Source organism: Anabrus simplex, chromosome 4 (assembly GCF_040414725.1).
Source record: "Anabrus simplex isolate iqAnaSimp1 chromosome 4, ASM4041472v1, whole genome shotgun sequence".
Taxonomy (NCBI): Eukaryota; Metazoa; Arthropoda; class Insecta; order Orthoptera; family Tettigoniidae; genus Anabrus; species Anabrus simplex.
The window spans coordinates 435,008,010-435,033,392 of record NC_090268.1 but is presented as its reverse complement, the minus strand read 5'-3'; the positions used below and the strand labels follow the sequence as shown (position 1 = coordinate 435,033,392).

General features: G+C 39.5%; 2 protein-coding genes across 4 annotated transcripts in view; one reads left to right on the top strand and one right to left on the bottom strand.

Moving 5' to 3' along the window:
• The window catches only part of LOC136872069 (lysozyme), a 170,659-nt gene extending 152,948 nt beyond the window's left edge, over nucleotides 1-17,711 (bottom strand). Inside the window, exon 1 of the mRNA XM_067145932.2 lies at nucleotides 17,632-17,711. The gene's annotated coding sequence lies outside the window, so the exon portion shown is untranslated. The remainder of the gene's footprint in view (nucleotides 1-17,631) is intronic.
• LOC136872067 (leucine-rich repeat-containing protein 15) overlaps nucleotides 1-25,383 on the top strand; it is a 444,903-nt gene that overhangs the window by 316,433 nt on the left and 103,087 nt on the right. For 2 of the 3 annotated variants that reach the window (XM_067145928.2, XM_067145929.2), the window contains exon 2: nucleotides 10,023-10,207. The exons of the other annotated variant lie outside the window; for it this stretch is intronic. The gene's annotated coding sequence lies outside the window, so the exon portion shown is untranslated. The remainder of the gene's footprint in view (nucleotides 1-10,022; nucleotides 10,208-25,383) is intronic. 3 annotated transcript variants of the gene reach the window in all.

The window sequence follows — 25,383 nt, the reverse complement described above, 5'->3', positions numbered from 1 at the left end:
TTTGAGAAACTTCGGTATGCTTCAGCAGTGTCTTTGAAGGCACAGGCCAAGGACACTCATTGCTACCGTAGCGGCTTGCTACGCAGAGGAATTGTACCTCCACATAGTTTCTAATTATAGTATGATAAAAATCATTAACCTCCTGACCAAGCTAACCGTACCAGAAAGAGAAAATCGCACAGTGAGAAAACTTGGGTGATATCAACAGTCTTCAAAATTATCGTAATGTTTTTCCAGTATCGTGCATCTTATCAATCTTACAATTATCGCATGTTTTGCAAGTATCGTAAATCGTACCAGTCTCAAAATTATCGCATGTTTTGCCAGTATCATAAATCGTACCAGTCTCAAAATTATCGCATGTTTTGCCAGTATCGTGCATCTTATCAATCTTACAATTATCGCATGTTTTGCCAGGATCGTAAATCGTACCAGTCTCAAAATTATCGTATGTTTTGTCAGTATCGCAAATCGTACCATCTCAAAATTATCGTATGTTTTTCTAGTATCGTACATCGTACCTATCTCAAATTATCGCATGTTTTGCCAGTATCATAAATCGTACCAGTCTCAAAATTATCGCATGTTTTGCCAGTATCGTGCATCTTATCAATCTTACAATTATCGCATGTTTTGCCAGGATCGTAAATCGTACCAGTCTCAAAATTATCGTAGGTTTTGTCAGTATCGCAAATCGTACCATCTCAAAATTATCGTATGTTTTTCTAGTATCGTACATCGTACCTATCTCAAAATTATCGCATGTTTTGCCAGTATCGTAAATCGTACCAGTCTCAAAATTATCGTATGTTTTGCCAGTATCGTAAATCGTACCAATCTCAACATTATCGCATGTTTTGCCAGTATCGTAAATCGTACCAATCTCAGAATTATCGTATGTTTTGCCAGTATCGTAAATCGTACCAGTCTCAAAATTATCGTATGTTTTTCTAGTATCGTAAATCGTACCAATCTCAAAATTATCGCATGTTTTGCCAGTATCGTGCATCTTATCAATCTTACAATTATCGCATGTTTTGCCAGTATCGTAAATCGTACCAGTCTCAAAATTATCGCATGTTTTGCCAGTATCGTAAATCGTACCTATCTCAAAATTATCGTATGTTTTGCCAGTATCGTAAATCGTACCAATCTCAGAAATATCGTATGTTTTGCCAGTATCGTAAATCGTACCAGTCTCAAAATTATCGTATGTTTTTCTAGTATCGTAAATCGTACCAATCTCAAAATTATCGCATGTTTTGCCAGTATCGTGCATCTTATCAATCTTACAATTATCGCATGTTTTGCCAGTATCGTAAATCGTACCTATCTCAAAATTATCGCATGTTTTGCCAGTATCATAAATCGTACCAATCTCAAAATTATCGCATGTTTTGCCAGTATCGTGCATCTTATCAATCTTACAATTATTGCATGTTTTGTCAGTATCGCAAATCGTACCAGTCTCAAAATTATAGCATGTTTTTCTAATATCGTAAATCGTACCTATCTCAAAATTATCGTATGTTTTGCCAGTATCGTAAATCGTACCTATCTCAAAATTATCGCATGTTTTGCCAGTATCATAAATCGTACCAATCTCAAAATTATCGCATGTTTTGCCAGTATCGTGCATCTTATCAATCTTACAATTATTGCATGTTTTGTCAGTATCGCAAATCGTACCAGTCTCAAAATTATCGCATGTTTTTCTAATATCGTAAATCGTACCTATCTCAAAATTATCGTATGTTTTGCCAGTATCGTAAATCGTACCAATCTCAGAAATATCGTATGTTTTGCCAGTATCGTAAATCGTACCAATCTCAAAATTATCGTATGTTTTGCCAGTATCGTAAATCGTACCAGTCTCAAAATTATCGTATGTTTTACCAGTATCGTACATCGTACCAATCTCAAAATTATCGTATGTTTTGCCAGTATCGTAAATCGTACCAGTCTCAAAATTATCGTATGTTTTTCTAGTATCGTAAATCGTACCAATCTCAAAATTATCGCATGTTTTGCCAGTATCGTAAATCGTACCAATCTCAGAATTATCGCATGTTTTGCCAGTATCGTAAATCGTACCAATCTCAAAATTATCGCATGTTTTGCCAGTATCGTAAATCGTACCAATCTCAGAATTATCGTATGTTTTGCCAGTATCGTAAATCGTACCAGTCTCAAAATTATCGTATGTTTTTCTAGTATCGTAAATCGTACCAATCTCAGAATTATCGCATGTTTTACCAGTATCGTAAATCGTACCATCTCAAAATTATCGTATGTTTTTCTAGTATCGTACATCGTACCAATCTCAAAATTATCGCATGTTTTGCCAGTATCGTACATCGTACCAGTCTCAAAATTATCGTATGTTTTGCCAGTATCGTAAATCGTACCAGTCTCAAAATTATCGTATGTTTTTCTAGTATCGTAAATCGTACCAATCTCAAAATTATCGCATGTTTTGCCAGTATCGTAAATCGTACCAATCTCAGAATTATCGCATGTTTTGCCAGTATCGTAAATCGTACCAATCTCAAAATTATCGCATGTTTTGCCAGTATCGTAAATCGTACCAATCTCAGAATTATCGTATGTTTTGCCAGTATCGTAAATCGTACCATCTCAAAATTATCGTATGTTTTTCTAGTATCGTAAATCGTACCAATCTCAGAATTATCGTATGTTTTGCCAGTATCGTAAATCGTACCAGTCTCAAAATTATCGTATGTTTTTCTAGTATCGTAAATCGTACCAATCTCAAAATTATCGTATGTTTTGCCAGTATCGTAAATCGTACCATCTCAAAATTATCGTATGTTTTTCTAGTATCGTAAATCGTACCAATCTCAGAATTATCGTATGTTTTGCCAGTATCGTAAATCGTACCAATCTCAGAATTATCGTATGTTTTGCCAGTATCGTAAATCGTACCAGTCTCAAAATTATCGTATGTTTTTCTAGTATCGTAAATCGTACCAATCTCAGAATTATCGTATGTTTTGCCAGTATCGTAAATCGTACCATCTCAAAATTATCGTATGTTTTTCTAGTATCGTACATCGTACCAATCTCAAAATTATCGCATGTTTTTCTAGTATCGTACATCGTACCAATCTCAGAATTATCGCATGTTTTGCCAGTATCGTAAATCGTACCTATCTCAAAATTATCGCATGTTTTGCCAGTATCATAAATCGTACCAATCTCAAAATTATCGCATGATTTGCCAGTATCGTGCATCTTATCAATCTTACAATTATCGCATGTTTTGTCAGTATCGCAAAAGGTACCAGTCTCAAAATTATCGCATGTTTTTCTAATATCGTAAATCGTACCTATCTCAAAATTATCGTATGTTTTGCCAGTATCGTAAATCGTACCAATCTCAGAATTATCGCATGTTTTGCCAGTATCGTAAATCGTACCAATCTCAAAATTATCGCATGTTTTGCCAGTATCGTAAATCGTACCAATCTCAAAATTATCGCATGTTTTGCCAGTATCGTACATCGTACCAGTCTCAAAATTATCGTATGTTTTGCCAGTATCGTAAATCGTACCAGTCTCAAAATTATCGTATGTTTTTCTAGTATCGTACATCGTACCAATCTCAAAATTATCGCATGTTTTGCCAGTATCGTACATCGTACCAGTCTCAAAATTATCGTATGTTTTGCCAGTATCGTAAATCGTACCAGTCTCAAAATTATCGTATGTTTTTCTAGTATCGTAAATCGTACCAATCTCAAAATTATCGCATGTTTTGCCAGTATCGTAAATCGTACCAATCTCAGAATTATCGCATGTTTTGCCAGTATCGTAAATCGTACCAATCTCAAAATTATCGCATGTTTTGCCAGTATCGTAAATCGTACCAATCTCAGAATTATCGCATGTTTTGCCAGTATCGTAAATCGTACCAATCTCAAAATTATCGCATGTTTTGCCAGTATCGTAAATCGTACCAATCTCAGAATTATCGTATGTTTTGCCAGTATCGTAAATCGTACCATCTCAAAATTATCGTATGTTTTTCTAGTATCGTAAATCGTACCAATCTCAGAATTATCGTATGTTTTGCCAGTATCGTAAATCGTACCAGTCTCAAAATTATCGTATGTTTTTCTAGTATCGTAAATCGTACCAATCTCAAAATTATCGTATGTTTTTCTAGTATCGTAAATCGTACCATCTCAAAATTATCGTATGTTTTTCTAGTATCGTAAATCGTACCAATCTCAGAATTATCGCATGTTTTACCAGTATCGTAAATCGTACCATCTCAAAATTATCGTATGTTTTTCTAGTATCGTACATCGTACCAATCTCAAAATTATCGTATGTTTTGCCAGTATCGTAAATCGTACCATCTCAAAATTATCGTATGTTTTTCTAGTATCGTAAATCGTACCAATCTCAGAATTATCGTATGTTTTGCCAGTATCGTAAATCGTACCAGTCTCAAAATTATCGTATGTTTTTCTAGTATCGTAAATCGTACCAATCTCAGAATTATCGTATGTTTTGCCAGTATCGTAAATCGTACCATCTCAAAATTATCGTATGTTTTTCTAGTATCGTACATCGTACCAATCTCAAAATTATCGCATGTTTTTCTAGTATCGTACATCGTACCAATCTCAGAATTATCGCATGTTTTGCCAGTATCGTAAATCGTACCAATCTCAAAATTATCGCATGTTTTGCCAGTATCGTAAATCGTACCAATCTCAGAATTATCGTATGTTTTTCCAGTATCGTAAATCGTACCATCTCAAAATTATCGTATGTTTTTCTAGTATCGTAAATCGTACCAATCTCAGAATTATCGTATGTTTTGCCAGTATCGTAAATCGTACCAGTCTCAAAATTATCGTATGTTTTTCTAGTATCGTAAATCGTACCAATCTCAGAATTATCGTATGTTTTGCCAGTATCGTAAATCGTACCATCTCAAAATTATCGTATGTTTTTCTAGTATCGTACATCGTACCAATCTCAAAATTATCGCATGTTTTTCTAGTATCGTAAATCGTACCAGTCTCAAAATTATCGTATGTTTTTCTAGTATCGTAAATCGTACCAATCTCAGAATTATCGTATGTTTTGCCAGTATCGTAAATCGTACCAATCTCAGAATTATCGTATGTTTTTCTAGTATCGTACATCGTACCAATCTCAAAATTATCGCATGTTTTGCCAGTATCGTATTTCGTACCAATCTCAGAATTATCGTATGTTTTGCCAGTATCGTAAATTGTACCAGTCTCAAAATTATCGTATGTTTTGCCAGTATCGTAAATCGTACCAATTTCAAAATTATCGTATGTTTTGCCAGTATCGTAAATCGTACCAATCTCAAAATTATCGCATGTTTTTCTAATATCGTATATCGTACCAATCTCAAAATTATCGTATGTTTTTCTAGTATCGTACATCGTACCAATCTTTCAATTATCGTATGTTTTTCTAGTATCGTAAATTGTACCAGTCTCAGAATTATCGTATCCTTTTCCAGTATCGTACATCGTATCACTCTCCAAATTACCGTATGTTTTTCCAGTACCGTACCTCGTACAAGTCTCAAAATTATCGTACAATTCCGTAATTATCGTACAGTTGATCATTCCTGTTTTGCTCAGACAACAGTTGAGTGAGACTCGAATTAAAACACACCTCCGCAATCCTGGCCTATTTCCCTAGCGATGAACGCTATTTTTATATCTCCCAGATGGGCGCAAGGCACGCCACGATAAGAGAGTTTGCTCACCCAGCGATCAATATGACACTTAACAATATCCATAAATTGCCCTGTAACGAGCGAAAACGTCAGTGCCAAGTTTTGTAGAGGGTATGTTTTCTTTTAGTTTACTGATGGCCTCGCCTCGATGCTAGAGATGCCAGTCTTCAGGACTGCCCTATTGCAGGAAGTACGACTGCACTGCCGTCTGTTGGCAAGTTAGAAATACAATATAATGTCTGGTTACAAACAAGTTGTGAGCTTATTCCATTACATTTGTTCACTGCTGGTGGCGTGTTATCGCGCGTATTTGTCGATTCCTTCTTACACAAGGATAGTCCACATTAGTTTGGCACTTTGAATATCTGCTGACTAATTGCAGTGAAAATAGCTTTTTCTGATTAATTTCATCATGGAAAAAACAAAAAGGATCTTTAAAACTTTCAGTTAGCTCTTGGTTCTCATATATAGCCCATTTAAGTTATAAGGATCATTTTTACGAAATTTGGCGCCTGGAGATTATGTTGGCACATCTGAGCACAGCAGTGATGGGTTAAGGGTATTTTTATACATACATACATACATACATACATACATACATACATACATACATTATCATTATAGACTGTTGTGCCTTTCAGCGTTCAGTCTGCAAGCCCCTGTGAATTTACTATACGTCGCCACAATCCTCGATTTGCAACTAGTGTTGTGGCCTCATTTAGTTCTATACCTCTTATCTTTAAATCATTAGAAACCGAGTCTAACCATCGTCGTCTTGGTCTCCCTCTACGTCTCTTACCCTCCATAGCAGAGTCAATTATTCTCCTAGGTAACCTAGGTAACCTATCCTCCTCCATTCGCCTCAAATGACCCCACCACCGAAGCCGGTTTATGCGTACAGCTTCATCCATCGAGTTCATTCATAAATTAGCCTTTATCTCCTCATTCCGAGTACCCTCCTGCCATTGTTCCCACCTGTTTGTACCAGCAATCATTCTTATAACTAGTAGGAAAAATTGAAGTCGAGAGATAATGTTAGCGCAACTGAATGCAGGAATCATCAGTCATTTTTGTTAATGTTTTGTGAATTTTTTCATTCTTGCTAATGATTTGTAACATCCGGTCCCATTTTTTTATTTTTTATTTTTGTTTCAGGTATTGAATTATATTGATTTTCTTTTAGTTTATGTGTAAATGTAAACTACTATTTATTCTTGTTCCCTATTGTAGCGTGAGTGGATTGATGACAATCCAAAGGACTGGGACTCTTCAAAGCTAAGTTTAAAAGCTGTACTTTTACAGAATGGTAGTTCCCTCCCTTCAGTTCCTGTAGGCCATGCTGTCCACATGAAAGAAACCTGTGAAAATATGAAATCATTTCTGACGACAATTAAGTACACCGACCAGCAGTGGAAGATCTGTGGAGACTTGAAGGTCATTGCAATATTACTGGGCATTCAGTTGGGAGACACAAAAAGTACTGCTGTTTTGTGTGCCATTGGAACAATCGGGCTAGGTCATCTCATTACAAGGTAAATGTCTTCACCCCAATGGAAAATCTCTGCCCCGGAGAGGAAAATACCCAGCATGATCCTTTGGTAGAAAGAAACACACTTATTTTGCCCATTCTACACCTAAAAGTTGGATTAATAAAGAACTTTGTACAGGAGATGGAACAGGGCGGAGAAGGTTTCCAGCACCTCAGAGGACTAGTTCCTCAGATCAGTGATGCTAAAGTTAAAGAAGTTAACTTCACTGGCCCGCAGATTTGTGTTCTTAAAGATAAAATGGAACACTTCTATGTTAGCGGACTACTGCTGGGCAGTGACAAGAGACGACCCAGAATAGGAGTGCCAGACATTTACGTGAATAACTCCTTTAATTTGAGGTTGTTGGTGCTATAATACCAGTGTTAGACCTACTAAACAATATCAAATGTCACATTCATTTTCCTCGACTCAAAATAAGGGTAGCTTAACTGTTTTCAGAAAGGAGATAATTTCAAAGTGCTTTTTTGTTGAACAGTATTATTATAGCCTAGATTTATTTAGCTTACGGCACCACATATTTACAATTAACATTTTATTTTGTTACAATTTGTTTTACGTCGCACCGACACAGATAGGTCTTATGGCGACGATGGGATAGGAAAGGGCTGGGAGTGGGAAGGGAGCGGCCGTGGCCTTAATTAAGATACAGCCGCAGCATATGCCTGGTCTGAAAATGGGGAACCACGGAAAACCATCTTTAGGGCTGCCGGCAGTGGGGTTCGAACCCACTATCTCCCGGATTCAAGCTCACAGCTGCGCGCTCCTAACTGCACGGCCAACTCGACCGATGCAATGAACATTTACAGATGAAAATGAAAACCTACAACCTGTTTTCCAGTCATTGACCGGGTCAGGGATGTAATGAATGAAACATATATAGGCTGTTATTACAATGGGGTCGCCACTCCCAAGGTGATTTATTAATGAGTGATAAGTGCTATGAAATGATAATGGAGAGTGTTTCTGGAATGAAAGATGACAGGGAAAACCGGAGTACCCGGAGAAAAACCTGTCCCGCCTCCGCTTTGTCCAGCACAAATCTCACATGGAGTCACCGGGATTTGAACCACGGTATCCAGCGGTGAGAGGCCGACGCGCTGCCGTCTGAGCCACGGAGGCTCACATTTACAGATATCTACATAAACAGATATGCCATACAGTAACAGTTAGCAAAGAACTGGGGAGTCATAATGTCATATCTAAGTTGTTCTGCCACTGTATAGCAGAAGATCTCCTGAAGTTCTTTGTAGATCCTAACAATAGGTTGGATTGTCTGATTCCCGTCAATACAATCGCATGTAGGGAAAGGTCGCAAGCTCCATCTGTATAAACAGAGCTGCAATATAACTCCTGTGGCCGGTGTTTACCCCGCGGGTCACTTCCCCTAGGAGGGGACAGGCAGGAGTTTGTGTCGTCCCGGTGCATCTAAGCACTCCTCTTCCGACATAGAGTAGTAGTAAGAAAAATTTCTGAGACCGGCCATGCACCCACCGGCACCAAATTTAATAATAATAACTCTCGCCCGCTCAAAAGTAAAATTCATGGGTGAATTTTCCAAGGAGTTTGAAATTAAAACAGAAGTAAGGCAGGGCGATGGACTATCACCGACTCTCTTTAATTGCATCTTGGAGAAGGTTGTCCGTGAATGGGGAAAAAGAACTTAACAAGAAAGGTTTCCTGAACCAAGTATACAATGTAGATTCAAAGAACAGTGTCAAGATCAACCGTCTAGCTTTTGCTGATGATTTAGCGATCCTTTCTAGAAACACAGATACAGCTGTAGAACAAATACATCTCTTGAAACAACAAGCTGAAAAGGCTGAACTTTGGGAAAACAAAGTACTTGACTAATATCCCCACAGCTCCCCACAGGTTGTCAGTTAACAGCTTCAAATATCTCGGTGAGATCGTGCAGATGGGATCTAAAATGAAAGAGGAGCTAACAACAGTAGGCGAGATAGGATGGCCGCAGCGTGTCGCAGAACACACGACATTACAACGCGGTGATTAAACCCGAAGTGAATGTCTCCAGGTTACTAGAAAGACTGGTCTGAGAGAGCTGATAAGTTTGAGAGGAAAGATAATGAGGCCCAAATATCGTGGCTGGACAATACAGGTTGCGAGGACGACATAAATTTTATCAGAAAACTCAACGACTAATGGAATCCATCAAGAAGCGACGACTCAAGCGGTTGACGAAGAAAACTTTTACCATACACGGTAGTAGACGTAACACATGTGATAAGCAGTTCCAGGAGGTCAGAAAGGATCTGAAAGAAATTGGACTAAATCGTAAAGACATTGTTAACAGAATCAAGTAACGATACCAGATCAATAACTTCAAGGGCTTTTGTGAAGAAGAACAGCAGAACAGCGGGTGGACAGCAGAAAGGACACTGGTTGTCAGAGAGAGAGAGAGAGTACAACAATACTGGGCTGCAAGGAAAGCTTCTAAAATGTGTAAATGTTGTCTCTAGTGTCTAAACTGAAAGTTACGAAACGTGAGCAAAAGTATCAGAACAGTAGCAATTGACATACATGGACATTTTCATTAATTAAAAAGGGAAGTACCATTCTTCAAAGAAACACAAAATTGTTAAATATATCTATTTGACTCATAGATCCCCCACGCCCCCTCAAAGCATTAGATGGGAGGCCCAGACGTAATTTCATGTTTATCTGCTAAATATTATTAATTTCCGATCATTTATTTTCAGATCTCCGGCTGCACTGGCACAAACACTAGCGTGAAGACTTCCAACCATCTTCTCATGCAGCATTCCAGGGTTCAATGCCCGTTCCCGGCGACAGGACACCCTGGCAGTGGTGCCGTTCTGCGGAAGGGAAGTGGAATATAAAATATTCGTGGCACTTGTCATCAGGATAGTCGCTCTGAAGATAGGTAAATACCATCCTCATGTTAACGAACTCGGTGCACAACAAATCACAAATTTTCGTTTTGGTATTTTCACATTGATATGAATAAAACTGCAAGAGTAATGGGATTTAAGTACTTAGGTGAATGGATTACTGAAATTGGCAATGAAATAAATCAGTAACTTCAAGAATTCAGGGAATGGCAATTGCTTTTCAACAACACAAAGTATTTTCATAACAAAAAACTGCTTGTACTGAAACACTAAAATTCGTCATTACTTAACAGTGATCAAACCTGAAGCTTTATGCTGCAGAAACGCTCAATTTACATCATAACAATTTAAAGGAACAATTAGAGGTTAAAAAAAGAACAATCTTAGGGCCAAGAATTAAAAATGGGGTACATTACCCCAAACCAAACTTGGAAATATATTTAAAAATATCTTAACGTACTGATACAATGAGACTGTGACGAATTCAATTTATAAGCCATTTGGAATGTATGAATAACAACAGACTTATTTATCGAATACACATTTTTTTGCAAATCAAACGTACGAGATCAAAATGGTATAAACAAGTAGAGAACGACCTCAGGCTTCGGCAGCCGGCACAGTTCCTATCCTCGCCGCTAGATGAAAACTTCATTTATTCCATTCCTGACCCGGATCACAAAATCTGCAGGATAGAAATATAATGAGGAAAATTGTTCACACAAAGGGATTTGAGAAATTAGGTGAGGACTTCATTTATTCCATTCCTGACACAGCCGGCACAGTTCCTATCCTCGCCGCTAGATGGAGACTTCATTTATTCCATTCCTGACCCGGATCACGAAACCTACAGGATAGAAATATAATCAGGAAAATTGTTCACACGAAGAGATTTGACAAATTAGATGGGGACTTCATTTATTCCATTCCTGACACACACAGTTCGTATCCTCGCCGCTATATGGGGACTTCATTTATTCCATTCCTGACACAGCCGGCACAGTTCCTATCCTCGCCGCTAGATGGAGACTTCATTTATTCCATTCCTGACCCGGATCACAAAACCTCCAGGATAAAAATATAATCAGGAAAATTGTTCTTTGAGAAATTACATGGGGGACTTCATTTATTCCATTCCTGATACAGCCGGCACAGTTCCTATCCTCGCCGCTGGATGGATACTTCATTTACTCCATTCCTGACTCGGTCAAATGACTGGAAACAAGCTGAGGATTTTCTATATGAGGAATCTCCTTAAACTGTGCCGTTGAGTTTTGATACATCCTGTATAACGGCTAATTTATCTGCTCTGAGCAGGGTGGCTATGGGGGTGGAGCGCTGGCCTTCTGGGCCAAACTTCGCAGGTTCGATCCTGCCTCAGTCCCGTAGTATTTGAAGGTGATCAAATATGTCAGCCTCGTGTCGGTAGATATACTGGCACGGTAAAGAACTCCTGCGGGACAAAATTTCTGCACTTCGGTGTCTCCGAAATGTGTAAAGGTAATTAGTGCGACGTAAAATCAATATTATTATTATTATTATTATTATTATTAGTTCCCGGACGAAATTATCTTTACATCGGGCTGTTTTCAGACGAACTTCGCTTTACGGGAGTGAAAGCTGTGTGGACTCCGGATATCGTATTCGCAAGTTAGAATTAATAGACGTGAAAGTAGCAAAAATGGTTGCTGGCAAAAACAGGTGGGAACAATGAAAGGAGGATACTCGGAATAAGGATAAGTTACGAATGCATTCCATTGATGAACCTATATGCCTAAACCGTCTTGGGTGGTGGGGTCATGCAGGCGAATGGAGGAGGATAGGTTACCTAGGAGAATAATGGACTCTGTTATGGAGGGTAAGAGAAGTAGAGGGTGACCAAGATGACGATAGTTAGACTCACTCAGTTTCTAACATTTAAAGATGAGAGGTATAGAACTAAATGGGGCCACAGAACTAGTTACAAACAGAGGATTGTGGCGGCGGTTACTAAATTCATAGAGGCTTGCAGACTGAAAGCTGAAAGGCATAAGAGTCTAATGAAGATGTATTATTATTATTATTATTATTATTATTATTATTATTATTATTATTATTATTATTATTATTATTTAATTCAGGTACAGATGTAGCATTTGCCTGGTCCGGTGGCGGCGATTAAGAGGGGCGGACGGGGTGCAGTTCCCCCCCCCCCTCCCAATGCACATTATGGAGAAAAAATTACATTTTATTCGATTTTTCGCCTGAAATTAGGAATTACTTATTTGTTTAAACTGTATAAACCCTGCTGTCTTATCATGTAATACTTTCCTTTAATTTCTGTAGTTATTAAGATAAACACTTAGCGGAAATACGCACAAAATATCGTTCGTAGCGGGTAACCGATTTGTACAGCGCCACAGCAAGTAGTGGAGACTCGCGCAGCAGCGTGTAGCAAGTGCTATGAGGAAAGGTAAAAGGGGTATATTGTCGCCAAATGAATAGAGGCTTGCAGACTGAGATATGATTCACCCGCCTGCCTCGCGCATTCGTCAGTTTGGCAGTCTCTTTAGTTGCTGCGCAGTTCAAGAATGTTGCATCGCACTAACTACTTTTACGGTTTTCGGAGACGCCGAGGTGCCGGAATTTAGTCCTTCAGGAGTTATTTTACATGCCAGTAAACCTGCCGACACGAGGCCGACGTATTTGAGCACCTTCAAATACCACCGGACTGAGCCAGGATCGAGCCCGCCAAGTTGGAGTCAGAAGGCCAGCGCAGCGCCTGAGCCACTCAGCCCGGCTCTGTGCAGTTCTGCTTAGTGTCTGTTTCTCAGTTAGTGTGTACTCGAGTACTAAAGGACTTTTAATTGTATAATCGCGCCGTACTTCTATTTAATTGTAATACATGTGTAATTATTGTTCCACCGAGCTCGATAGATGCAGTTGCTCAAATGCGACCAGTATCCAGTATTCAGGAAACAGTGTGTTCGAACCCCACTGTCGTCAGCTGTACCTTAATTAAGGCCACCGATGCTTCCTTCCCACTCCTAGCGTTTTTCTCTCCCATCGTCGCCATAAGACATTTATGTGTCGGTGCGACGTAAAAAAAAAAAAAGATTCTTCTTTTGGTGAAAGTTTTATTCTTTGATGAAAAATGAAAACCTACAACCTGTTTTCCAGTCTTTGACCGGGTCAGGGATCTAATGAATGATTCATATATAGGCTTTTAGTACGATGGGGTCGCCACTCCCAAAGTGATACATATTAATGACTGATAGATGCTATGAAATGAGAATGGAGAGTGTTACCGGAATGAAACATGACAGGAAAAACCTGTCCCGCCTCCGCTTTGTCCAGCACAAATCTCACATGGAGTGACCGGGATTTGAACCACGGTATCCAGCGGTGAGAGGCCGACGCGCTGCCGTCTGAGCCACGGAGGCTCCACTTATTCTTTGATATTGGATCAAAATATTTTTTTAAAAAAACTACTGTTACCGCAGTTAAGTTGGTACACTGTGAACCTGTATCTCTCTGTCGAAATTCGCTCAGAGAGCGTCACAAAACTTAACATTTTGTAAAAAAAATTTTTCAATTTTTCATCCGCTATATCCCACAGAGCGAGTAGTCTATAAATTAGTGTGCCCCCCCCCTCCACTTCTAATTCCCAATCGCTGCTACTGGCCTGGTCTGAAATTAGGAACGCATGGAAAATTACCTTCAGATCTACCGACAGTGGGGTTCGAACCACCATCTCCCGAATGAAAGCTTAGAGCTAAGCATTGGAACCCCACTACTCTACTTTTAATTGCGTTCTTGACTCGGATAATCCAAGGAATAATGTAGAGCGAATGGTTAACATCTGTCTTTTGAGTAAACTAGTGTTTCAGAGAAGGGCGTTTCCATTCGAACTTTATGAGGAGACTTCCCGCGCCAGGTGCAAGGAGGAGGGTTTCGAACGTTCGAAGAATAAGAAATACAGGGCTCCCTGGAGTGTGATCCAGTAAAAGTAGAATGACGATAGGAGCCAACCGTCTAAAACCATAGTCATCTCCGTACAGGCATGAAGGCCCTTGGAGGAGAGGAAAGTAAAGGCTTGGTGATGTATAGTGGTTTGCCCCCAGTAATTAACCTGGTGCTCATTTTGGGTGTAAGCTGAGTGAACCTCAAGATCATGTGCACCTCGAAAGTGGAAATCTCGTTTCTTAAATTTTTCGACTTTCTGACGGGGAAACGAACCCACGTCCTTCCGGGTGATCCGAGCACGCCTTTACTGCCCGAATAATAAGACGAATAGACAGTTATATTTATGCTTTGTATGTTTAGACAAGGCATATGACAGAATATCGATGGAAAAGGTGTTTGCCGTACTGCGGGATTAAGGGTAGATTACGTTAAAAGCAATCGAAGGCCTTTATGTTGACCATTTGGCTGAAGAATTGAAGGTAGAATGAGTTCTTGGTTCAAGGTACTTGCAGGGGTTAGACTAGGCTGTAATTTTCACCTTCGTCAGTGGCACCGACTTTCGGGGGGAGGGAGGGCAAGGCGTTGTATGCCCCTCACCCCCACCCAATATGACCTTAGGTGGGTAGAGTGCCATTTCCCCCCTCAAAAATTCCCCTCCTAGAGGTAAAGTCCCCTTAAAACATGGATTTTGTTAGTAGTCTTCGGAGGTTGCTAAGATATTAAAACTGGAGAAGTTGGGATGGTTTTATATCAAGAAATGAGATTAGAAAGCGGGCATTCATTCAGAGAACTGCATTTTCCAATGGAGACTGTTCAGGTGTTAGCTGTACTGCGAGATTAAGAGTAGATTACAAGCATTAAGCAATCGAAGGCCTTTATTAAGAAAATGTATATAAGAAGCAAGTTCTAATACATAATCTCTTTCTTTCTTTCTTTCTTTCTTTCTTTCTTTCTTTCTTTCTTTCTTTCTTTTTCTTTCTTTCTTTCTTTCTTTCTTTCTTTCTTTCTTAATTTGTTTAACCTCCAGGGTTGGTTTTCCCTCGCACTGAGCGACGGATCCTGGAGCGTGAGACCTTGGATCGGGGGATACAACTGGGGAGGAGTATCAATACCTCGCCCAGGCGGCCTCACCTGCTGTGTTGAACAGGGGCCTTAAATGGGAGGGAAGCTTGGAATTGAAAGACAAGGAGGAGGGAAGGAACCGGCCGTGGCCTTAAGTTAGGTACCATCCCGGAAGATCTATTTTTCGTTTTGCTCGTGAATATTATTGAAAACTCCGCACATAAGACTCGTTCAAAAATGTATTTTGAGAAACAAGCTCTATTATTGTTCTGCTTTTCTATTTGTTTGTGAAAATTGTTATTAGATAGGAATATTTGCATTAATGGTTGCTCCACATTTCTCATGATTGTGTTCATGTTAATTATCCGCAACCCCAGCCCCTCCCCCCAATAATTACCCGAAGTCGGCGTGCCTGACCTTTGTTGTTCATAGTTTACATGGATCATCTACTGAAAGGTATAAAATATGAGAAAGGGATTCAGTTAGGTGGAAATGTAGTAAACAGTTTGGCCTATGCCGGCGACTTGGTCTTGGTCTTAATGGCAGACTGTAGGTTAATAACATTTGGTAATTGTTGTTATTGAACCCAATATTTCCTTTCTTACAGCATCTAGAAATCAGGGTGTTTATTAAGTTTTGTCATGCTGTAGAGAGCAATAATGTTCGAGTTATTGTATCCTTTTTACCCTTGGAATTGCTTGAAACGAACGAGAAAAATCGGCGATCAAGTTCGTTATTAGACCATATTTTGCGATATACAGTATATCTCTGAATATCTGGATACCTACTTCACCGCCTCTGTCAGGCATTCGACTAAGCGGTATGTTCCGAGCTGTCACTGGACACATGGCGTGGAATGGCGTTAATAGGCGAATAAATTTTAGTGGTTTTTTTTTAATTAGGACATACCAAAATACGAAGATAAAGTTGGAATTCTTTCTTTCTTTCTTTCTTTCTTTTTCTTTCTTTCTTTCTTTCTTTCTTAATCTGTTTACCCTCCAGGGCTGGTTTTTACCTCGGACTTAGCGAGCGATCCCACCCCTACCGCCTCAAGGGCAGTGTCCTGGAGCTTCAGACTCTTGGTCGGGGGATACAACTGGGGAGTATGACCAGTACCTCGCCCAGGCGGCCGCACCTGCTATGCTGAACAGGGGCCTTGTGGAGGGATGAGAAGATTGGAAGGGATAGGCAAAGAAGAGGGAAGGAAGCGGCCGTGGCCTTAAGTTAGGTACCATCCCGGCATTCGCCTGGAGGAGAAGTGGGAAACCACGGAAAACCACTTCCAGGATGGCTGAGGTGGGAATCGAACCCACCTCTACTCAGTTGACCTCCCGAGGCTGAGTGGACCCCGTTCCAGCCCTCGTACCACTTTTCAAATTTCGTGGCTGTGTTCCTATCACTAACAACCATACGGGACCCGTGTTGCCAAATTATATTTTCAAAATCCGCTAAATACTACTAAAAATCCGCTAAAATTCCGCCAAGAAATCCGATCTCAAATAATGAGCAATAAAAATGAACAACAATAATAATAATAATAATAATAATAATAATAATAATAATAATAATAATAATAATTTTAAAAAAAGTAAATGTCTGCACTCACCTGATCTGTGAGTTTCACTGGGATTAACCCCTGCCTGCGAGCCGGCGAGCTAAAACTTGTAGACGTTTTACTGCCAAGTGAAAACTAGGAATCCCCTAGCTCAAGGGCCACTTCATAAAACGGTCTTCCTTCATAGCATAAATATAAATGCTACTCTCTCTGAGTTTCATTATCTGTCGTCATTCGTCAAGTAAGAGATAAGTACCCATTCCCCACGCATTACAAATTTATGATACCATGATCTCATAAAATCAGATTCAAATTACATGTTTTCCTCATGTGACTGTTAGCTCCTGACAAGAAATACGGAATAGCTCGGAGACAGACTGGAGTACAAATTTGAAAAAAAATGTAAAATGTATAAAACACTAAATTCCGCTATAATTAATCTACAATTCCGCCAAAAATTCCGCTGTCCGCTAAATGATATATTTCCCCGCTGACAGTCTTCTAATTCCGCCAAATTTAGCGGAAAATCTGCTAAGTTGGCAACACTGTACGGGACATCATCATATAAGCACAAATTGTATCATATTTCATTTGCATACGACAACAGATTCATTCATTTTGCCGATGGGAAATATTACATTGGTTACAACTGTAGGTCAGCTATAGATCACAGTTACAGTTCTTCTGCCGTTCTATTTAACGTGTTTTATTGTAGCGGCGGTTAGCAAATTCACAGAGGCTTGCTGATTGAAAGCTGAAAGGCATCATTGTCTATAATTAAGATGTATCTATGTGTAATAAATTGAATATCGGGACACCACTCTTTTGTGAGGAACCACCCAGAAGAAATCGTGCTACTTTTCATAACTCAAGCTGCTGTAACATTACACTTACCGTTCGTTGTCCAGCTGCAGGCGACGTATTCTACACTTCTCACTTCCCTGTGCAGTGTTTAATATAGGGGCGCGGCGGAAGTGGCCCAGAGAGCTGATAACAAGTTCCTGTGATTTTCTGCTATCTGATTGAACTTCACCACCAGGAAAATGGACAATCTTCAATGTCAGGGATCTGGCTGATTCATTAGTTTATTCAGATGTACAGATCCCTGTACGCTGAGATACTGTGTGCAGAAATTGTATAAAACCTACGAATAAGATACAAATTTGACTACAGAAGATACTTTAACGCATTCTATATCCATTTAATACATACAAAGGCTACACAGCTAGTTAATTAATAGATTTTATTTTGCAATTCAAATATTTAGTGACCGGGTGAGTTGGCCGTGCAGTCAGGGGCATCCGGGAGACAGTGGAGGAAAATGGCGGACAGTGCATAGACGCAGAATACGAGGCTCGTGGCGAACGTGGATTTAGCAGGTGAATATTCGTAGTGTGGCAGCTCAGAGTGTATAACATTATCTCTACTAGTGCAGTGGTTCTGAGTGAGTGTTAGTGAAGTGATTGGTGAAAGTAAAAGGCAAGAAATCCAATAAATTAATAATGCCACGCAAGGTGAAGCAAGTGCCAATGGAAGCCATAGTTAAGCAGGCCGTACAGGAAGCGCTGAGCAGCAAGGAGACACTTGGCACGCTTGCCAACCTTATCCAGGACCAGGTAACAAAGTCAGTTGTTGACCAATTAAAAGAAACTATCAATTTTAATACGAGTGTAATTGAAGAACTTAGGAGGGCTCTAGAGGAGCGGGACAAAACAATCAGTGATTTAAAAACTGAACTGCAGGATAAAACTGACTGTTTAGAACAGTATCAGAGAAGGCAGTGCCTACGTGTGTTCGGTATACCGGAAACTGCGGACGAGAACACTGACAATTTAGTTCTTGACATTGCGAAAGAAATAGGGGTCAGTCTTTCTGTGGATGACATTGATAGGTCTCACAGGGTTGGGAAAAACCAGAATGGGCGTCCGCGACCTATAATCGTCAAGTTTGTGTCATACCGTAAGAGGAACGCTATGTTCACGAACAAAAAGAAACTTAAGGGCACGAATAAAACCATCCGCGAGGACCTAACTCCAGCAAGACTCCGACTTCTTCAGGACGCTGTCGCAAAATTTACCGTCCAGAACGTATGGTCTAGAGATGGGATCGTATACGTAAAACAAGGGAACCGTAAAATAGCCATAACTAATCGTTCAGATTTGAACAGTATTCGCTAGTCACGAGCAGACTCTGTGTAATATAAGGACCGCCATAGTTATTTTAATTCACTTAAGTTAATTTTCCACATAGTTGTATTTTTGATTAGGTGATAATATTATAGTTGTAGTAGGTACTTCTTACTATCAGTTGTCATCATTTAACTTTCAAGTTGGCAACATTTAGCAACCAGGAAACAAATGTCTCTAATTTCAGCCTCCTTTCACCACTGTCCCAGGCAGGTCATTACCCTGTCGTGCCAGCCCCCTCGCAGAATACCGCTAACCGTCTCAAAGACATTCTTGCGCCCTACCCTACTTCTCTACAAATAGCACATGTCAATACACAGAGCATTGTCCCACATTTCTCAGAATTCTCCGAAATATTTTCAACCTGTAATCTGCATGCTATAATGATTTCAGAGTCATGGCTGCGTCAATCTATACCTTCAGCGCTGGTTAAAATGAGTGGATACACTTTAATTAGGAACGACAGAGAGGGAAAGCCTGGAGGCGGAGTCGGAATATTTATACGCGATGATTTGAAATACAAGGTAATATTTAAATCGCCAAGTGAATACTCTCACAGAGCGGAGTTCTTGTTCGTAGAAATTGAAATTCGTGGTACGAAGTGTTTACTCGGTGTAGTGTACCGCCCACCGAAGACTGGAAACATCACAGATTTAGAAGAAGCGCTACAGGATTTAATATTCAGGTATGAACATATGATTTTAATGGGAGACTTCAACACTGACCTGAAAAATGAAACCACTGAGACTAGGCGACTGACATGCATGTTTGAATCAATTAATATGACAATTCTGCCCTTGCAACCCACACACCATGTTGCAACCTCGCACACACTCCTCGACCTAATCATTGCAAACAATAATGACCGTATATTGACACATGGACAGATGCCTGTGCCAGGCCTTTCCCGCCATGACATGATTTACGCTGCATACTCTTTAAAATGTCCAAAATACAGGCCTAAGATAATCAAATACAGGGATTTCAAAAATTTGAACGACGAAGCTCTCATTGAGGACGCTCTGAGCACACCATGGCACACAATTCAGTATATAAAGGACATTGACGACAAAGTATCTCATTTTAACGAACTTCTCTTAACTTTATACGACAGACATGCCCCATTACGTACTGCTCGAGTAAAGCGACCCTCTAACCCGTGGCTCAATCAAGAAATTCGTGATAAAATGAAAGATAGGGACTCAGCCTATAGCTACTACGTGAAACATCCAGCGCAGGAAAATTTTGAGAATTATAAAAAACTTCGAAATAAAACCACGCAGATGATAAGAAACGCTAAAATACGCTACTCGTACGAAATTTTAAATACACGTGACTCTGCTGTTGCATGGAAGACTCTCCGAGATATGGGTCTAAGTAAAACGAAGACAAAGGACAGTAACTGTAATGTACCTTTGGATGATCTGAATGAGTATTTTAGCTCAAGAAACGTCCAGACGAACGGAAATACCAAGAGAGCCACTATTGACAGAATATTTTCAAAGGGAAAGCATGGTGGTGAAACATTCTACTTCTCTCACGTGACTCCAGGTGATGTAAAGAGCGCCCTTAATGACATAAAATCAAAGTCTACTGGACACGATGGAATAAACCTGTCCCTTTTAAGAAGAATTCTAGACATCATTCTTCCTACAATAACGCATATTATTAACACCTCTCTTATGACGGGAATCTTTCCTGGGAACTGGAAAAATGCCATCATCCGACCCTTGCAGAAAAACAGTACCCCCACAACCCTTGACGATTACCGCCCTATTAGTATTCTCCCTGTACTAGGAAAAGTACTGGAGAAACTAGTACACAAACAAATGACAGCCTATCTCTTACATCATAACTTACTCGACAGATATCAATCAGGGTTTAGATCGAACTACAGTACCAGCACAGCATTAGTAAAAGTAACTAACGACATTCAGCTAGCAATGGATAACGGACAAATGACAATTCTTACTCTTCTCGACCTTACAAAGGCATTTGATTGCGTAGATAAAGACATTTTACTAGCTAAATTAGAAATGATGAAATTTTCTAATAATGTATTATGCTGGGTACGTTCCTATCTCAGTGGACGTAAACAATGTGTGTCAGTGGGAGACAATGTGTCTAGGTGGCGAAATACTGAGATGGGGGTAGCACAGGGTGGGGTGTTATCACCACTTCTGTTCTCCCTATACATGAATGACCTATCAGAACAACTGACGAACTGTAAATATCACTTATACGCTGACGATATCCAATTGTTTATTCATACCAAGCCGAATGACATACAAGAAGCAACCATGAAATTAAACGAAGACTTATTTAACATTAACGAATGGACTAGTAGCCACTGCCTGAAAGTAAACCCATTAAAATCGCAAGCCATCATAATAGGATCTAGAAAAGCGCATGCCAAGTTAGAAAGCATCAACGTACCGGTTGTCAAGATCAATGAAACACCTATAGCACTGAAAGACTCTGTTAAGAACCTTGGAATAATTTTTGATAAGTATTTAAGTTGGTCAGAGCACGTAACAAAAATTTGTCAACGTGTATTCGGTTCATTACACTCACTATACAAACTGAGAGATTTTCTACCTGTCAAAACCAGGAAACTGCTTATTCAAGGACTAATACTACCAATATTTGATTATGGTGATGTAGTCTATAATAACATAAGTTGTTCACTTGGTTCTAAACTTCAACGGGCGCATAATGCCTGCATTCGATTCATTCTAAATGTTCCGCTCCATTCCCACATCAGCCCATTCCTCCATCAGCTGCCCTGGTTAAGATTATGTGATAGACGTAAATACCATGCTGTTTCTCTTCTTCACAAAATACTGCGAACAGGTAAACCACATTATCTGAGAACAGATTTCAACTACCTCTCTCCCTCAAGCAGAACACCCTCAAGGTCATCAGTACAAACCCTGCTGTCCATCCCCACTCATCACAGTAGTACGTTTAACAAGTCATTTGTACCGGGGACCATACGTTCCTGGAATTCTCTCCCGGCTGAAATTAGAGACATAAGCAACCTAAAGCTATTCAGAAGAATGTGCTGGAAATTTTACCTACACTCAGATTGATTTACTCTTAGAAGTACCCTTAAATTTTAGATTATTAAGTTAAATGAATAAAATGTCAATGTAAGGTTAGAAACATTATAGTTTATATTTTTCGAGATATAGCTCTAATAATAGTAATTATTATAAATTAATTTTAAAATGTTAAAATGATTTTTATGATGCTTTACATTTCATACAAATTACATTTCACATTAACTTTAAATTATAATTAACTTATTTTTTAAGTAGTTATAATGTTCAGTATATTATGTTTATACAGGTGCATAATTATATGGTTTGGCATAATAGCAGGCTTCATAGCCTGAGCCCCGCCATGTACAGAAAGACATTAATAAATAAATAAATAAAAATAAAATCCCACAGTCGGCAGTCCTGAGGATGATTTTCCGTGGTTTCCCATTTTCACACCAGGAAAATGCTGGGGCTGTACCTTAATTAAGGCCACGGCCGCTTCCCTCCAACTCCTAGGCCTTTCCTACCCCATCGTCTCCATAAGACCTATCTGTGTCGGTGCGACGTAATGCCACTACCAAAAAAAATGTAATGGGGATTGAATTACAACGTAAAAAGTAAATGCAGTCGAAGCTGTGTATTGCGACATATCGTATTGTTACTGAGATATTCTGGATCACAGAGGTGAAAGAAGGTGCGGGCTTGAATGGGTGGATATATGAAAGTCAAAAGATTGAATTAAAACGTTAAAATTGGCAGTTATATTTCCTTTCTTAACCTTTCCCTTTTGTTCTCCTTTTCAAATCTGAATACTTTGTCTAGTAATTAACAATCAGTTACAGAAGTTTAACTCGTAAGCTGTCCGGCTCCATGGCTAAATGGTTAGCGCGCTGGCCTTTGGCCACAGGAGTCCCGGGTTCGATTCCCGGCAGGGCCGGGAATTTTAACCATAATTGGTTAATTCCGCTGGCACTGGGGCTGGGTGTATGTATCGTCTTCATTATAATTTCATCCTCATCACGACGCGCAGGTCGCCTACGGTAGTCGAATCAAAAGACCTGCATCTGTCAAGCCGAACTTGTCCTCGGGCACTCCCGGCACTAAAAGCCATTCGCCATTTCATTTCAACTCGTAAGCTTGATAAACACTTTTAGAGAGGTCTTGAATGATGAGATAACAAATTTACTGGCGGAGGTTGTAGCTCCCTACCTGAGCACTACTGCTCCCTTCAATTATTATTATTATTATTATTATTATTATTATTATTATTATTATTATTATTATTATTATTATTATTACAAATTCCCCCATGCGGAGGCTGCCACAAGGACAAAGTATGTCTACTACACAGTATTTTGTCTTCAAAGTTACTGTTGACTTTGCTAGTCTGCCAGGTAGAAGATTCACCAAAAGGCTCAGGAATATATTTGCAATACGGTTCTTCGGATGTTATATAGATGATTGCGGAGTATGGTCACTGAACCTCGTATTGCGGCGATAGCGATGTCGTGAAGTCGTGTCCGGCTGAGACCAATAGTGAAGGAGACGGATCTCCAAATTTCTTTTACGCCACTAGTAAGAGCATCTTTGCTCTACAAATTTAACCTTAGTAATATATTTCCGAAAATTCACACTTTCCAGTTCTATCAAAGGCACAACCTACATTTAACAAAATTAAACAATATTCACTGTCTTAACTGCTCAACAGTCTGGTATCTTTAACATGAAAAGAATGGAATAGAGTTAAACAGGGGTAAAAAGTACCCATTCTACAAGGCCTTTGGTAAAAACAAAAGGTTAAAATTACCGGCACCGAGCTCGATAGCTGCAGTCGCTTAAGTGCGGCCAGTGTCCAGTATTCGGGAGATAGTAGGTTCGAACCCCACTGTCGGCAGCCCTGAAGATGGTTTTCCGTGGTTTCCCATTTTCACACCAGGCAAATGCTGGGGCTGTACCTTAATTAAGGCCACAGTAGCTTCCTTCCCACTTCTAGCCCTTCCCTGTCCCATCGTCGCCATAAGACCTATCTGTGACGGTGCGACGTAAAGCAACTAGCAAAAAAAAAAAAAAATTACCGGCCCAAACACCAAAATGGTGAGGAGGCGAACGCTTGCGCTCCTTAAAATTTACATCAAATGCATAAAATTCTATTTGGGCTTACGGCCCGACGTTACAGATGCTAAACCGATACTACGGAGGTGACTAGATGGAGAAAAATATTTGAGTTACAAAAATTACAAGATAGAAAAGGTTACAAAATCATAGTCACCTCAAAATCAAGTTGAGAGGGAACGCGAGAGGGTACCTCGCTATCTATTCCCTGATTTCGGTTATTTCGGCTTGATTGAAATTTACATTTAAAGTTTGAAATTTACATTTTAGAAAATAAAGTTACATTACCAAAGATTTGAAACCTTCCCCTTGAGCTAGCTTTGAAAGACTATCACAGATCGCCCATTAACTTGAGCTGGTGGACCTCGCGAAGATTGATGAGGCATCCCCCGCCTCCGTTACGAAAACACTCTAAATTGGAGCGATCACTAAGACAACCTGGTCAGAAAATATGCAGAAAACTCTGGGCCTAGGCCCTGACACACCCCAATTTTCATTGGATAATCAAATAAATATAAAAATTTTGCCATTGGTGAATAAATGTATAAAATTTTTGATTGGCCAACGTCATAAGTTGGCGGGAAGAGATAGAAGTGTCGATAACTTTTGAACATCAAAAACAAACACTAAACATTCCAGTTTAGGAAACCTTTATACAAAATTACTCTTGAATTTTTATAGTTCATCTTCACCACAGAAGGCACGACATAAGTTTATAGTAGCGACATCTGTTGAGAAATGTTCAAATTTCTTGTTCTAGTTGTTTCAACGTTTATGTTTCAGAGGGCCTTATACAAGGCGCTAGTTTTAAATGTACGGAGCGGGTGTACCGCCGGTACACGTATAAAACGGCGTATTTTGTCACATTTTCGGAGGAATGTATCGACTATGATGTCCAATTCTGATGTTTGTTTGTTTGTTTGTTTGTTTGTTTGTTTGTTTGTTTGTTTGTTTGTTTGTTTGTTTGTTTGTTTGTTGCGCGTTTGACGATTGTTGTCTCTTTAAAAAAACTCTTGTCTTCAGTCGATTGTAGATTTAAAATCAGTCTATGTAAAATAGTCGAGGCAATATCACTGTGAAGATGTCGCAAAACAAAGAGAAGAAAGTCACAAATAATATGGCGATTAGAAAAAGGGGAAACAAACGTCAGTATCGCGAAGGACTTGGGTGTACCACACTCAATGATTCTTACAATTTGGAAGGACAGAGAGAACATCTCATTTATTAGCAAAGATCGTGTGTGACATTAATTATCAATGTACATTTCTCTACTTCTTCCCTCACGTACTATTTTATATTTTGTT